The sequence below is a fragment of the Syngnathoides biaculeatus genome, unplaced genomic scaffold (assembly GCF_019802595.1).
Source record: "Syngnathoides biaculeatus isolate LvHL_M unplaced genomic scaffold, ASM1980259v1 ctg220_pilon_pilon, whole genome shotgun sequence".
In the NCBI taxonomy this organism is placed as follows: Eukaryota; Metazoa; Chordata; class Actinopteri; order Syngnathiformes; family Syngnathidae; genus Syngnathoides; species Syngnathoides biaculeatus.
In genome coordinates, this window is record NW_026907475.1 from 1 (window position 1) to 11,225 (window position 11,225).

The window sequence follows — 11,225 nt, forward strand, 5'->3', positions numbered from 1 at the left end:
AATTAAAAAATAGAGAATGTGAGCAATCTATATGTTCAAGTTCAACGAATACAGGAAATCTCATTGAATGGTTAAATCTAGATGACAAATTCGAATATAATTGACCTGATAGAAGACAAAAGCAGAAACAGAGCCCCTCGAAAGGAAACACAGATAAAGCATGTGATGGCATGCAAAGAAGACAGCCAACAACATTGGGCTCCATCAAACTTGAATGTTAAAAAGACAACAACCAATTTGACCACTTACGGGAAAAATTAGCTGGCGTAGCACCAAAGAATTGGAAAACTGGTGCAGTGGTATACACACCTCCCTTTGGCGCAGCCAGCGTGGGATTGATTCCCACTCAGTGATGGTGTTCATATGTGCACTGTGACTGGCTGGCGACCAGTTCGGGGTGTAGTCTTCCTTCGCCTGAAGTTAGCTTGGATAGGCTGCAGCTCTCTCCCTGGATAAAGCCAAAGAGGTTCAGTCTAAAAACTGTGTCAAACAAGTATGAGCGTTCATCTGAGACGACACGCTGTGGCGACCCCTAACGGGACAGGCCGAAAGAAATCCAACCATTCCATTGCAATGTCATTGCCAACATGCTTTGTGAAGGAGGTTTGATTTCATACAAGGCAATCCTACAGCACATTAGGAGGAGGAGGAAGGGTACCCCATGAACTGGTTGCTATCCAGTAGAAGGGCACATGGAGACAGACAAAAGTTGCACTCACAATCACTCTTGGGGGCAATTTAGAGTCTCCAAATAATGGATGTTTTTGGGGATTTGGGAGGAAACCGGAGTGCCCGGAGAAAACCCACACAGCCATCACTTTACAACTGCGCCACCGTGCTGCCTTTGGTTGTTTTTCTGAGAATCGACTAATAATAATTCCACCTGCTCTCTTGTATGCACAATACATCAGTCTCCTAATTATCATGTCAACCAACTCCTGAGCTTTTCCTGTTCTAGTCCCAACACTCAAAGTCCCTTGACTCAGTTGTAGGGTCTGTGCATTCTTCTTCTTCTTCTGCCGATGAATCCGCTTTCCTCCTCTTCTTTGTCTTCGACCCACAGTAGCTGAATTTCCACCGACGCCCTGCAGATTAGCAGTGCCGGGGGCGGGCGTTGTTTATCCAAGCCACGACTGATCCGGTATGATATTCTTCAGATGAACGCTCATCTTTCTTCGCCACAGTTTTACGCCGGATGACCTTCCAGACTCAACCCTCTGCATTTATCCGGGCTTGGGACCGGCCGACAGATTGCACTTGCTTGTGCCCCAGTCGTGCTGCATTAACGACGTTAGACATAACAACCTGAATTTCAAATTTCAGCCTTATCACTCGATTTTATATTTTTTTCACTTCCAGGACTTTCTCAAATATTCTTCCTTTAAAACAACCCCAAACTCCATTTCTCTTCCCATCGACACCACGTTAAATTAATTGAAAGCCATGTTTGACCTACAGTACTTAAATTTTCAGCATCACCATAATTGTCGATTGTTGTTGTGTCTGTGACCTGATTTTGTGAATTACACTTTCAAAAAGTAATGCATAGTTACTGCACATATTATTTGATATGTGAACAGATGAGCGGGTTGAGTTTGAAAAGAATGACCAAACCCTCAAAGTGTGGGTGTGTAGGGGTGTAATTTATAGCATTTTCTTCCAGGGATTTTCTTTGTTTTTAAGAACAGAAGTCTAAAAATACAACAACTAGATCGTATCAGTTTGTCAGAGATCAAAGCTATTCAAAGTCGCAACAGACCTTAACTCTCTGATTAAACCCCCACATTGGTGTTGCTTGGGGTTCATATGACAGTGTCATAGTGTCACACACAGGGCCAAATTCTGAACCATTCATCCAATTTCTGAGCTGGTTATCCTCACAAGGGTTGCAAGAGTGCTAGAGCCTTTCCTAACTGTCGCCTCCTGTCAATGGGCAGGAGGCGATGTACACCCTGAACTAATTGCCAGCCAATCGCAGGGCACATGGGAACAACCAACAGTACTTGCAATCACACCTAGGGGCAATTTAGAGTGTCCAATTGATTGACCTCCAAATCTCCCTGGAACATAATTAGCTGATTCTGATTCTGATTCTGATTATTCCCTCTGATTATCTTCTTATCACAGAAATACACTTCCACCGCAATATTTATCTATTCTGACCACCCATGATGAAACCAGTGTTTTTATCGGGATCATATTTTCTAATCTCTTACTGGCACTGGTGTAGCTCAGTGGTTACTTCTGATGGAAAAAATTCTACTACAGAATTCCTCCCTTTTCAATTCCTTCAATGGGATCAAACCATGGGTGCAGTCCGGTGCTATTTTACAAAAATAAATACAGGTATGTATCTTCAGCCTTTCCTCGTCAGTTAATGCGACACCTTTTGCAGTTTCAGTGCTGTGCGGGATTTTATTTAGCAGAAGAAAAAAAACAAGAAAAACACAATCAGATTGGCATATTGTGGAAAGACACGTTGGTACAAGGTGTATGATTGGTTCCCGGCGTGACATCGACCAATGAGAATGGCACGGGCACTGTGGAACCATTTGGTATGTCCTCCGGGGTTCCGGACAGGGCACTTTTCTCCTTGTTGGACCCTGCATTGTGCTTCGGTCCCTCGAAATTGAGGGGTTTTGGCCAGAAAAGACTGGATCAAGGTATTTTAAAAAGATACGTGGAGAAGGAATTTCCGAACCTCACCAAAGAGGGATGGCGGCAGCAAGTTTTTAACATGGAAGAAGCAGGCCTTTTTTGGAAGAGGATGCCCTGCGTACATCTTCAAGAACCGTGATGAAATGCAGTCTCAACACCGAAGTACTCGGACGTAACGTCCTCTGCAAACCTGGATGAGCCAGATCTGGAGGTACAGCTGTCCTCCAAAAGGCCACTGAACAACATAGCGCTCAAACCTTTCATTGGTCTTCAAAGATAACCCTGAGATTAAGAATCTCATGCTCTGCCAACTGAGCTAGCTGAACTTCCTGCTGAGAAAACTTTATTGGCCTTCAAATGAAAAAAAAAGTTTGTTTTTCTCAAAGATGAAAACATCAGTTACACCATCAGCACTGTTCGTTTAATTGTACATAAAGTTATTTCATATTACCTCTCTTGTGTTGGTTTTTGTGCTTTATGCTGTACGTGCTGAAACAATGTGATGCAATCAAGAGAGGCACTTTGGTGGAATGGCGTGGACATCGCAACGATGAGGAACATTCTGTGGTCTGCGAGAGAAGATATCACGTCTTTGCTTTGTTGGCCACTTTCTGTGCTGCAATAAAAGTATCGTTGTTTAACTAGACACTTGTACAAGACAACAACAAAATACACAGGAATCACATGTGTCATAATGAGAATTGAACTCACGACGCCCGGCTGACAAGACCAGTGGTCTATCCACTGAGATATGGGGCCTTGTTGAACATGCTTGCAGAGCAACACCAACCATACAACCAGGCTGTGGAGATCTAAATTTGGATAGTAAGACAGAGTATTGTGGCAAGTTTCATGATGAGTACCAACAAAAAGCAACGTTCTTAAGTTTGGAATCACTTTGATGTCATACAACCAAATAATGTTTACTGCAGTATTTGGCTGATGTACAATCTGTTCATAATTAAATTGTATTTTTAATATTTTAAATAGGTTTAAGAATAACAATTGCCTGTCCGCATGGTGTTTGCATTGCACACGAAAGTTGTCTTCGGGTTCGGGTTAGGTTAACCCAATAAAACATCATAAATGCTGAGACATTTGTGTGCTGGACATGATGACATGCATCCCGAGCCTGTCCGGACTGGAAATCCTGGCAGTAAGCTATGTGTGTGTATGTTGTGTGTCTTTAGTAGAAAGTAAATTGAGGAAGTGGCCAGTGAGAAAACTGGTTTCTATTTCTTACTAAAAAAAAAAATGGCAAATCAGCACCACTTAGCAGAGGATGGCTTCAATCCGTCAACCTCTGGGTTCTGCGGAGCCGCTCTGCTGTACACGGATCCATACCTGTCAACTTTTCAGAGCGCCAACCTGTAAAAACTACCAAAAAAAATCCTTATAGAGAGCAAAAAATCCTTATAACATAACAAAGCAAATTATACGTCAAAATAACAGAGGGAAAAAACAAAGTTTTTCAATGATTTTTATTGTAGATTTCCATAATGATAACATCTGAAGTTAATGTCTAATTCTACTCAGTAGAATGACCAAAAAGATGGTTATTTATCAGCCAGGCTACAATACCTCAGATATTTGGAAGAGAGATTCACCAAAGAGAATTAGTGATGTGAAAAGAAAAATGCTTTGAAAGATTACATATCTACTGAATGCCGATGATCAATTCCTTATTTTTAGTGAATAAGGAAGGAGCTGATCTGTATGATAAGGCTAACAATAAGCTATAGATGAACTCACTGACATCAGCTATTGTTCCTCTGAAGCCATTCTCAATTTTAGTAAATGGAACGTCTATCACGACATACATATGACACCCTTGTGGTGAAAACACAGCATTCAATTATATTATTGTCAGCTGTTATAAAAACACGACCATGAGCTACAATGCTAGCAAGAGAGCTACAATCCCATGTATATGTAATGAGGCCCAGGCGGCTACGAGCTAAGTCAAATTAAAGTCCCCGCATAGCTTCTTTCTCGATAGGTCAGCATCACCAAGAGCGTATCCTTAACGATTTGATCGATTGTGACAGGTAGCCGAGAGTCGGCCAGCAGCTCCTTGGTCACAGTCTCCATGTTGGCTGTTTTGAGGTCTCCAGCTCGACGGTGCTCGATCCGGTAGTATTTTGCTAATCTAATCAACATTTGCCACTGTGCTTAACATCATGCCTGCCGCGACAAAAAATCTTTGATGCAGTCTACGTTTGGAATTCCCCAGCTTTGGGTTTTCCCCACAATAGAGTAGACTAGCGGCATTCTGGGCAAAAGCAAACGGAAATTTTCAGAATCCGTATGATTTGTGATATACAGCCAGATACGTAAGATTCACCACAAAATCCGTATGAACTACGGCTAAACCGGACGAGTTGACAGGTATGCGGATCTTGCTTTATGCTCGGGAGAGAATGTTCAGTGAAAAAAAGTTTTTTGGGAGGTGTGTTCACAGAGTTTTGATCCGATACAGCTTGGAAAATGGCAACACAACTTTATGTACCTTAATAAGCGCGAACACATGCAGATGTAGGTAACTATGCCGACGTTCCGTCGAATCATGTTCTAAATCACGGGTGCTCAATGTGTCGATCAGTCGAGGCAGTTTTGGTCGATCGCCAGCCTGACGCAGCGCATGAAACTTTCTCTTACAATGACCTGCTTCTCGGCCACACACTCTCCTGCCGAGTTTACCTGACAGCAGCCCCCTCCACTCTTAAAGGGGTACACTCATAATTCCAAATGTTACAGTACTTACGCAGCCCAATCAATGTGGTTTATAATGACAGCGTCCTTTTGCACCAGCTACCGCCGGGCACCCCTGCTGTACGCCGTCATGTTTGGATCTGCATTGTTGCATTTAACTTATCGGCTGATTGGTGTGATCTGGACGGCTGCGTTCAGCAGATTTCAATCATTGAGATATTGACATGGAGGGAAACACTTTCAAGGGAGTGAATAGTTTACGGGGAGAACCGTGTGTGACATATCCATGACAATTTTCCGACAGCGCAACGTGACACATCATCTTCCCTGCTTGCTGTAAATCAACATACTTGTGTGCTGTTGTTAAAATGTGTTCGCCCGCATCAACCAATGTTAGAGATGATTTAGAACACTAAAATTGACAGGACGCCGGCATCGTTACTTACAATTGTGTGTGCTAGCGCTTATGAAGGCACATAAAGTTTTGTTGCCATTTTTCAAGCAGTATCGTATTAAACCCCCCCCCCAAAAAAAAAAAAAAAATTCAATGAGCATTCACTCCTAAGTACGACTAAACCGCGTCTATAGCAGAGCGGCACAGCGGAACCGTGCTGGGGCCGTAACCCAGAGGTCGATGGATCGAAACCATCCTCTGCTATCAGAACCTTGTGGGCCGCTTCTCCTGCACATGCTTAACACACACATATATCTGACTCCCAGTTCAGGATTTCCAGTCTGGACAGGAACCCTGGTTGGCTGGCTCTCTAGTTCATCTTGGCTCGCATGCAAATGTCTCGGCATATATGGAATAAGTCAACTTCTGTGTGTGGAGCAAACACCACGCCAACGAGCAATTGTTAATCTACAACCCATTTAAAGATGAAAAACAACAATTCAGTTATGAAGATATTATACATCTGCCAAACATTGCATGAAACATAATTTGGTTTGTATGGGATCAAAGTGATCCCAAATTTAAGAATGAGACTTTTTGTTAGTAATGGCTGCAGCCATTTGGAGCACAGCCACGGGATGGGGGTCTGTGCCTCCATACCAGGAAGTTTCTGGAGTTCCAGATGGCGTCTGTGATGGTGTCAACGGTGAGCCACTGCCTCTCAAACTCCTCCTTTGTATGCCTTGACTGGCTCACCCCATAGAACACGAATTGCTCATTTAGGACCTGCCTTGATGGTAAGTCTGGGAATTGAAGGTGGTGGCTCCCAGAAGAGATTACTCACTGACTCAGGGGCGCCACAACCGAGTCAGTGTCATGTTGAGTGCGCTGACATACCTCGGGAGTGCATCACGGCCCTGACAAGGAGGACTTCATGGGCAGCCATCATGACAGGTCCCCCAATCGAACATTTACCTGGTTTTTGTGGGATGTTAGTTGATCAAAAGCCCCAAAAAGTACAGTTAGGCGCATCTCTGTGGCGCAATTGGTTAGCGTGTTCGGCTGTTACCCGAGAGGTTGGTGGTTCGAGCCCACCCAGGGACGGGTCACCAATGTAGTATTTACCTGGTTTTGTAGGATGTTAGTAGATCAAAACCTCCAAAAATTCCGGTTTCATGCGTCTCTGTGGCGCAATTGGTTTGCGTGTTCGGATGTTAACCGAGAGGTTGGTGGTTCAAGCCCACCCAGGGACGGTTCCCCAATGTAGCATTTACATGGTTTTGTAGGATGTTAGTAGATGAAAAGCTCCAAAACGTACAGTTTCATGCGTCTCTGTGGCGCAATTGGTTAGTGCGTTCGGCTGTTAACCGAGAGGTTCGAGCCCACCCAGGGACGTCTCCAAAATGGAACATTTGCCTGCCTTTTGTAGGATGTTGGTAGATCAAAAGCTCCAAAAATTACAATTGCGAGTGTCTCTTTGGCGCAATTGGTTAGCGCATTCGGCTGTTAACCGAGAGGTTGGTAGTTCGAGCTGATGGAGAGATGCACTGGAAAGGAGAGGAATGAAGATTAGCCGAAGTAAAACAGAATATATGTGCGTGAATGAGAAAAGTAGAGGGGGAAGAGTGATGCTACAGGGAGCAGAGATAGCGAGGGTGGATGACTTCAAATACTTGGGGTCAACAATACAGAGCAATGGAGAGTGTGGTCAGGAAGTGAAGAAACGGGTCCAAGCAGGTTGGAACAGCTGGCGAAAGGTGTCTGGTGTGTTATGTGACAGAAGAGTGTCTGCTAGGATGAAGGGCAAAGTTTACAAAACAGTGGTGAGGCCGGCCATGATGTACGGATTAGAGACGGTGGCACTGAAGAAACAACAGGAAGCTGAACTGGAGGTGGCAGAAATGAAGATGTTGAGGTTCTCGCTCGGAGTGAGCAGGTTGGATAGGATTAGAAATGAGCTCATTAGAGGGACAGCCAAAGTTGGATGTTTTGGAGACAAGATTCGAGAGAGCAGACTTCGATGGTTTGGACATGTTCAGAGGCGAGAGAGTGAGTATATTGGTAGAAGGATGCTGAGGATGGAGCTCCCAGGCAAAAGAGCGAGAGGAAGACCAAAGAGAAGGTTTATGGATGTGGTGAGGGAAGACATGAGGGCAGTTGGGGTTAGAGAGGAAGATGCAGGAGATAGGCTAAGATGGCAAAAGATGACACGCTGTGCCGACCCCTAACGGGACAAGCCGAAAGGAAAAGAAGAAGATTATCATTAAAGAAAACAAAAAATGAGTTAAAAACAGTTTAACAGTTTGTAACAATTTACAACAGAGAATAACTATGAACATTGGCAGTCTGGAACAGAAAATATTTTAAGTGCATAAATTTGCCTGAAATACACATTTTTGACCGACTTATTACACCATTTGATCGTGAAAAATAAAATCAATAAACAATAAAAACTTCAAATTCAGTACAGCAACATTATCTCAGGAGCACGAAATATAAAACACTTTACCTTACAAAACAAATATGAATATATCTGCTATGATGTGGAGTTTTTTTTGCACTAAGCAATTTGTATCTATATTTGTACCTTGTATGATGCTAACAGTCCTTGCTAGTTTACTGATGTAGCTTTCACAAGGCGGGATGATTGTTGGCAATATTCGAGACGTTTTCGCTGAAAATAATCCATCGTTGTATCAGCATGACTGGGGTGGAACCTCGTTAAGTGGCGCATGAATTTATTTGGCTTCATGCGGTCCACTGCCAACATTTTTTTTCTTTCCTCGTCGTCACAGTGAAGCCAAGCGCTAGATGTTCTTCGTCATATTTTCTCGTCTTAGCTTTCGGGTCACTTGCTTTTATCTCATCGTCTTCGTCTCTCTCCGCTTTTCTTATCATCCCTGTTAAAAAAAAATGTTCATGCTGTCTCTTATGGGTTCATTTACTGTACTGTGGGCAGTTAAGAGGAAACATTGGCTGACGTTTTGTTTTTTTTTGGGCACACCATACGCAATCGACCAAAAATGCCACGACACATTGAACACCCGTGCTATTGCCTTGTTTCGTATATATTCAAGTAAAGTAGTAGTAGTGAAAGTAAATTTGACTCTCATCTCTTGCCACCCTCCATCTCCACGCTCTGCTGCAGTGCTACAAAGGAGTACATGTTCATTGTCGGCAGGATTCAAACCTGCGCAGGGAGACCCCAATGGATTTCAAGTTCATCGCCTTAACCACTCACCCAGAACAACCAGTCTCCAAGAGTTTGTGTATGCAGGTTTTTTTTAACGTAATGGTGGTCTCCGTGATTTGTCCTGCTGCATGTTTTTTCCCCTCTAATTTTGATACAAAGAGCGAGAAAATATTTTCACTCTCAATGAAAATTTCAACCGGCTTTTTAACCAATCCGTTGGTTTATTTATTGTGTGTGGGGGGGCACTTACTTCGTGAAGTCACCGGTCCAGCGCCTTAAACCTGCACACAGTCTGGACTCCAGACATTTTTCAAAGTTCTATTCTAACTATTATTTAAGCTAAATGTTATAAATCCTTCAGTGAAGTCAATCCTAACCCTACGTGAATGATTTATCGCTGATTCAGACTAAGGCTGAAGAATTAACCCACAATGCATTGCTTGTTTAAAAATCCTTTAAAACTGTATCTTTGATGTGTAAATAAAAAAAAAATTCAGGGCTTTTCTTTCCGTGCTCTGGCTTTGTATAATATAAATAAAGTGGTCTGTCTAAACAGGGGTGGCCAATCTGCGGCTCTCGAGCTGCATGCAGCTCTTTGCCTCCTTTAGTGTGGCTCTCGTGAAGGCACGAAGCATATCGAAGTTCTGTTTATCCGTGCACTTTGCTTGCATTCATCACGGTAGTTGCGAGTCAGCGTTGCTTGGGTTTAGTGCAGTATTTGCATGATTTGCTTGAGTTTATTACAGTTGTTATGGTTACTGTGACAACAAGATCAGTGTGTGCACATGTGTGTCTGGCTCAGTGAGACGGGACTGCGCAGCATGTGCAGCGGTTTGGGAGAGAAGGAAAAAATGCAAGATGGAGATTGGGGAAGAGTGCATCCATCCATCCATCTGTCTGTCTGTCCATCCATCCATCCATCCATCCATCTCAATCAAATGTCTTTCTATCATCCATCCATCTCAACTGTCTTTCTATCCATCCGTACATCCGTCCCTTTATCTGTCCATCCATCCATCCATCCATCCAACATTGACTAAAAAAACAAGAGTGGCCCTTCATAGGCTGTGACCGCATGACGATTTCTGACCATGCGCTTCATCATGAATAACGAACCCACAATGAATGGCGTGCTTCAAAACCCTGTAAATTTCCATTGTTAAGGAGGAAAAGTCACAAAAATAAAAAAAACGCAAAATAACAAAAGGTGGTGAGAGTGAAGTCGTGCATTTCTTTGCACTTCTCCAATTTGTGTGCTGCACCTTCACTGAGGATCGATCAACGATGACCTCCCAAAACTTTTCTTCGCTTCTTTATTGAATGGAAGCAGACTGCCTCTTTGGTGAAATACGATTGGACAGCTCCTTCTTCGAGGCATCAGCCTCAAATGACTCGTTGTGAAGAATCATTGTTAACTCAATCATACTTATGACTGAGTTGGGTGAATATGTGTGGTCTGGTTACAATCTTGGATACAATAGTTTTTCATTGATATTTGTCACAATGATGCCACATCAATCACAACAAACTGGCCACTGACAATATGACACACAAGACTTGCCCAATTTACGTGAATGAGGCGCAGGTGAGGAGCTGCTGCTGCTGCCTCACAGGGCAGCGACCTGGCCACGCCCCCGACAGTTCATTTTTAGCTGAGCCATATCGGCTGGATAAGATCAGATTTGCTCATTCTTTGAATTTTTTTCATTGAACAAAGCCATAAAACAATCTTGACGCCCAAATGAACAGCAATAGCTTTGTTTTATATAATACAGTATTGTATTATTTTATTTGTATATGTATCAGAGTGACAGTAAGACAGCATCCAATGACAAAGCAACACACAAGGCTAATATTTCAGGGGTAATTGGCGTCAATGAGGTGCAGGGGAGGAAGCTGCGCACAGGGCAGTGACCTGGCGACGCCCCCTGACAGTTGGGCAGATTAGTCACTTTCAAAGATCAAGGACAGCCACCTCACTCCACAACACATCCTTGTCTGATAAGCAAATGGACAAGATTTTATCTGTTGATTAAATGAATAAGGTCATATTTAAGCAAATAATGAAAGTGCAATAAAAGTAAAATAGTCTTCAGTACGTACTGTACACGTTACGTAATGTTGTCTGGTTTATTGGTGGCAGCTTACGTCGTGGACGTATTAAATCCCAGTTTCAGCGGAAAATGGTCCGATCGTCACTCAAGCAAAGTCCTGAGCCAGTTTTAGCAGTCAACAGTGCAACAGGTGTCATGCCACGTAACATTGAGT

At 43.2% G+C, this 11,225-nt stretch overlaps 2 non-coding genes across 2 annotated transcripts; both read left to right on the forward strand.

Moving 5' to 3' along the window:
- The first annotated feature begins 6,794 nt into the window (after positions 1-6,794).
- Positions 6,795-6,868, forward strand: trnan-guu (transfer RNA asparagine (anticodon GUU)). The gene has a single exon. It is a non-coding gene; the product is annotated as a tRNA-Asn (tRNA).
- A 75-nt stretch (positions 6,869-6,943) lies between these two features.
- On the forward strand, positions 6,944-7,017 carry trnan-guu (transfer RNA asparagine (anticodon GUU)). Its single transcript has one exon. It is a non-coding gene; the product is annotated as a tRNA-Asn (tRNA).
- Positions 7,018-11,225: the final 4,208 nt, after the last annotated feature.